Consider the following 5,634-nt stretch of genomic DNA (forward strand, 5'->3'; position numbering starts at 1 on the left):
GTGCACAGCCCCCTCATGCCCTCTCCATCCCCCAATCCCCAGACCTCCCCTGCCCATGGCACAAGCAGCCAACAAGACATCGCAGCAGAAGCAAAACAGCCCTCCTCCCCCAAGATGCCTGGACAGGCCACGTGGGCTTCACCCTACATCCAGTCAATCTGTTCAAGCAATGGCCTCTCTCACACTTGAGGACATATGCAAGTGCGCTCAGGCATATTCTGAAGTGCACCTGAACCAATCCAATTCCCAAGTGAAAGCCAATCAGAATAACTATCTATTCAGAAACACAAGTTAGTATCCTTCAGACGTGCAGCCATGCCTGCCCTTCCAGGTTTTCAGGAGGCATCAGAAGCCCCAGACTGAACACAACAGCAGCTCTCTGCAGCAGAGGGGCACAGGTCCTTTGGCATCTTGCAGCACCCTGCTTTCCCTATGCCACCCACCCACCCACACACTCTTCCCATCCCAATGGGCATATAGGTAAGGTGGATGTTTTAGGCATCCCCTTCACCCCCCACCACTTAAGGTCATCCCATTTTGGCACTCAGAAAGTTTGGGCACCTTTCCAGAGGGCACTCATGTGGAGAGAGTCAAGACCCCGGGGTGGGGCAGTTGGAGCTTAATTAACATCATTTGCTTCTGCTGCCCACATAGGGAGCAGGGATCCTAGAGCAGCCTCTCTGGTCAGGTAAAGGAAGTTTTGAGATGGAAACTTGCATGTCCTTTGCTTGCACGTGGAGGAGGCAGAAGCTACAATCAAAGTGGTAGTTTTGTACCCTGGAATGGGTTAAGCTCATGTTAAAGTGAGGAGAGAGGGACACTGGAGAACCTCCTTCCACTGAGGAAACCCATCACCCAGACCAGCAAGTGCTCCCTACTTGGGAGAGAAGCAGGACAGGCCTTTCCTAGAAGAATCACTCCTGCACTAGGCACTAACAACAGGGACTTTTTAGAGCATAAATACCAACACAGCTCATAGCAAGGCAGCACAAGGTACACAACCAGACTAAGGACACAACCACCAAAGCCACCAGCCAGAACATAAGAGCCCACCCCACAAACATCCCCCAACCAAGCTCTTACTTCACTTGCTCTCCACACAGCAGCACAAGCACTAGCCCCAGCTGGGACCTTATGTACCTGTGATGATGTCTGCCTAGGGTGTGAAGGGATGACAGACAGCTCTGCAGACCAATCAACCACGGGAGCTTTCTGCCCTGGCCAGTGGGGTTGGGATGTGGGTGGGGTAAGGGACATGCCCTGGCCTTGCTGCTGGACAGCCCCAGGTGTTCCTTGTGAGCAGCCCTGTTCCCTGTGAGCAGCCTAGAAGGTGCTTCCCCCAGGGACTGGATGCAGCAGAAGATGCTTTTCATGCAGAGCTGTGGTATGGCCAGAGCTGGGCTGGGTGCTTGTGTGGGCAGCCCCTGGGGATTGTGCTGCTAGGGGAAGATTGCTCAGGATCCCAGCCCTGTGGAAACAGCACCTGGATGTGTTGACTGGAGAGCACAGGGAGCCTGGTCTCTTCCCACCTGGGGGAGCTGAGGTGGCCCTATGTGTGACCCCTTGTGAAGGAGAGAGGGGCCTGGATGACCTGCTCTGAGCACTGGGAGGAGGGGTGGGGAGTGTCCTCTCTTGGCAGGGGAGCACCCAGACTACTCAATTGGCCATCCTTAGGGCAGCATTCAAGCCCGTTCAGCAGAGCGCGATGTGTTGAAGTGAGCGGCTCTGGCCTTGTGGTCTCTCTGTTCCCAGCCAGGACTTATGCAGTTGGCTCTGTGTGGGCACCACCTGCTAGAGGTCATGGGTGCAAGTGCAGAGGAGCAGAAAGCTAGCGAAAGGAAGCAGCTGGGGAGGCTGTCGCTGTGGGTGGAAGAGGTCTCAAGTGTAACAGCCAGTCCTTGCCTGCTCAGCTGTATTGCAGACACCCACCCCTGTTGGCTTCTGTCTCCCCCACATGCACTTGCAGGACCTCTGGAACAAGAGCAGTGATGGTCTGCAGTCCTTTCGGAATCCAGTATGTGCAAGGGATATTGGTGATGCAGTTCCACCCCTCTCCGTTGCACAAAGCAGGGGCCTCTGCAGAGCCCCGTTCCAAGCCTTCCTACATCTCCCACCATGCCCTGTCCTCCTTTCTCAGCCCATAGTTTCTCTGGAGAACAGCAGCCCTTACCTCCCCCACTCTGATGACCATGGTGTTCTGAAACCAAGAACTCAACAACTCGCTCAGCTTACTTGTATAACATCTGCTGCTGGGTTTGCAGCAGGGCTCAGGATCCCTGCAAAGGCAGAGTGGGAATGTTTACAGAAAGTTGTTGTTTGCAAGAGCATATGCATGTGTTGATTGTCTCCTGAGGCAGGAGAGGGAAGAGAACTCAGCCCCGGGGACTCAGCCAGGCTCAGAGAAGAGCCCCAGGACCACAGAGCTTGGAGAGGAACCACCCTGCAGCCTGCCTGTGAAGTGAACCTGCCCTTAGTGATGGGGAGAAGGTAACCTGGTATCCTGTTTCCCCCTGTGCAGCAGAGGGACCGGTGTGGAGGGAAAAGTGTGATAAGGTAGACTTGCCTAGGAGGGCAGGGCTTTGGTCTGGGAAGGCTCTGGGGAGAGTTAGCTGAGAACCAGCCTGGAGCCAGGTGGGTGATAAACCCAGGGTTGTTCCAGTTATCAGCACAAGGGGCCGTGTCTGGCACTTGGAGAAAGGTGATTTTGGGGAAAGGGGACTGTGTGTGTCACCACAGACAGCTGGAGCAGAGGAGAGCTGCTCTTCCCCTTGCAGGCTGTAGCAGAGAGCGTGCTGTCTGTGCCAAGGAGAGCTGATGTTTAAATTAACCCTGTGTGCTCCTTCCGAAATTCACTGGAGTCTCACAGTTTAAGCTGGGGAGTTGTACTGAGGGTGTCTTTGATTCAATTTGCACAGTGTTTTAGTTCATTGATACCTGCCTTAAATTATTGATATCCTGTTCTACTATTAACCTCATTCATATGTTGACTGTTTTGTTAATAATCAAGTGTGTAAATAGTTAGACTGTATGTACTCCAGTGTGTGGCGAAACCACAAGGAAGCACTGCATGGAGAGGTGGCCTCAGCCTTAGGGGTTGGGAGGTTGACGGAGGCTATTTGACACCCCAGGACCCTGAATCTGGACGTGGCTGCAGGTAGCATCATGGCTAGGGTTATACATGTAACCTTCATTTGGCCTTTGTGGTCCAAGGTGCAGCTCTTGGGAACTGGGGCCTCCCTTCGAATATGAAAACAATGCTACTCAAGAGGCTGTGCTCTTGTTTGCATGGCAGAACTGGCAGAGCTATGTTCAGGAGCTTGGTTGTTATCACTTGTCTTTATTTTCTGACTTGGCCTTCCCCAACTCACTGCAGACTCCAGACCTTTTTACTTTCTCCCTCCCTTCAGGTCATAGAAGCTGTCATCTGCTCCTCACCTGTGTGTATTTGACTGGAGTGAAGAGCTCATAAAATCACTGGGCAACCTTATGTGATGCCACTGCTGTATGCTTGTAACCATAAGCTCCACTGGGAATGGACTGTACATACTATTTAGGAATTCCTGGCATCTTCTGAAACTCATCCATCGCCCAGCTGGCCAGCCCCTATGTGAGCTGCAGTGCCCTGAGTTCCTGGAAGCACGGGTGCTCCAGGAAGTGAGGCCCTGCCCGGGCCTCCAGGGTGCTCTGCTTGATAGGCCTCATCTTGCCTAGGGAGTGCTGCTAGGTTTGCTGCTGCAGGGTGGTCAGCAGGGAAACCAGGCACACAATAGCTCTGCAACTGCTTCTGCTGTTCCACTTGAACCACCTCTGCCCCCTCCACAGAGGCTGCAAGTGCAGTTGGAAAAGAGCAGGAGAGACCAGCTCTGCCAGTGGAGAGCAGCCAGGACCTGCAGACTCAGGCCTCCTGCCCTAGTATAGACACAAAGGATGGGCAAGGCCCCCGGAGGAGAGAACTCATAGGGACAGGGAGAGCGAGCCAGTGGAAGGGCTGCAGAAGTACCTCCAGACTGTGTTCACCACAGGGACAGCACATGATCATTACAGCAAGGGCAGGTTGCACTGGAAGAAGTAGAGCCTAATATTTACCTTCCTGTGCTTGTTCCCACATGTGTTGTTTGTATTGGGCAGGGAGGATGTCTACCTCAAAAGAAAACCATCGGGATCCAGGGATCCTACACACATCTGTCACAGTGCAGTATACCACATCCAAGGCACTGAACTGTCTTGTGGAAAGGGGAATGATAGGGGTGAAGCTAAACCACTATGCTCCAGAATGAGCCCTTACACAGACAGGGTAGAGATAGGTACACCCAACCACCTGTAGGGAATCACAGAACAGTCACTATATCTGACCTCACAGTCCCTATACTCATAGGAAATCTATAAAAATGATGTCAGAAGACACATGGGGGGGGTAGCTTTAGTGGAGGTTAAATTCAATGTATTAAACCAAGTTATGCATCCTGAAACAGCTCTCTAACTAGCAAGTCTTCTAACCCTTTCTGTCCTCTACAGGTAAGTTTCCCCATCTAAGGTCTTGTTCTTTTGCACGATAAGATTTATTCAACTTACATCTCGTTGCTCCTCCTTTACAGCCCTCCTCTACTCCTTTAGAGTAGCTGTTTTCTTTTACTTTGGGGCTGGACACAAGTTATTGGTTGGTTTAGTATTTAGTTTTGGCTGTACCTACTTGTTTCCCAAATTTAAGGAAGCGCATTGTGTACCTGAAAGCTGTTTTAAAACATTGCAGACTATACACTTGGTCCAATGAGAGAGAATAAAAAAACTGTAAAAAAAAAAAAAACTAAATGTGGCAGGGCAGGGGCAGGAATTTGCTTCTTATGTCTTCCTGGAACTTCCTACCTATAAAAGCCTTTAACTAGGCTGTACTTGGCTATCTATACAGCCTGCTGGAAAGATAGTCTATTAGAGGTAGTCTGTTGCCAGGTATTCCCAGGTAGAAGTTTAAAATGAGGGGTGGGGGAAGAAGAGATTCAAAATTTAATTGAACCAGGGGCTAGAGAATCCTTTTTTCCAAGGCTGGTTGGGTAGGTTTTGTGATCATACCCAGGTTACAAAGGCACCAGGGAGAGCTCTGCCCAGACTCCTTAATCAGTTCTTCATCCGTCACACACAGGTAGTTGTCTACCCACTGTTCTGACTTCCTCAGTACTGTGTCCAGGATGCTCACAACCTTCTGGCCCACAGAAGAGCCCTGGTCACTGGAGATCTCCTCATCTCCCCACCTTTCTGGACAGCTCCTTTGCCCACATCCACCACGTGAGATACTGAAGCCTTTGCTGTAGCAACAACCAGCTCTGTCCTACACAGGTATCTAGAGGAGGTGATAGGCAGCAGGATAGAGGATCGTTTCCACTGAAGTAGGAAAATGTATCTTGCTGTTTCTCCTCATGCAAGCCAGGCTCTTGTCATCCCACAGTTTTGGTGTGGTTTCAAGATAGCCACCTGGAAACTCACTGCTACCTGCCTATGGAGAATCCACAGCCTATGGAAAGCCCCACAGCTTATGGGGATCATTCCAACTCTCATCTCTGTCACCTTGCAAGATAATCTAGTAACCTAGGTAAGAGGCCATCATCTCACAGCCAGAACTGGACAGGGGGCAGGGAGGCG

General features: G+C 51.3%; 1 protein-coding gene across 1 annotated transcript in view; it reads right to left on the minus strand.

Annotated features, from left to right (window-relative positions):
* LOC102369881 (perilipin-3-like) overlaps positions 1 to 1,143 on the minus strand; it is a 4,552-nt gene extending 3,409 nt beyond the window's left edge. The window contains exon 1 of the mRNA XM_006038487.3: positions 1,084 to 1,143. The gene's annotated coding sequence lies outside the window, so the exon portion shown is untranslated. The remainder of the gene's footprint in view (positions 1 to 1,083) is intronic.
* Between the last annotated feature and the right edge of the window lie 4,491 nt (positions 1,144 to 5,634).

This window comes from Alligator sinensis, unplaced genomic scaffold (assembly GCF_000455745.1).
Source record: "Alligator sinensis unplaced genomic scaffold, ASM45574v1 scaffold376_1, whole genome shotgun sequence".
Taxonomy (NCBI): Eukaryota; Metazoa; Chordata; order Crocodylia; family Alligatoridae; genus Alligator; species Alligator sinensis.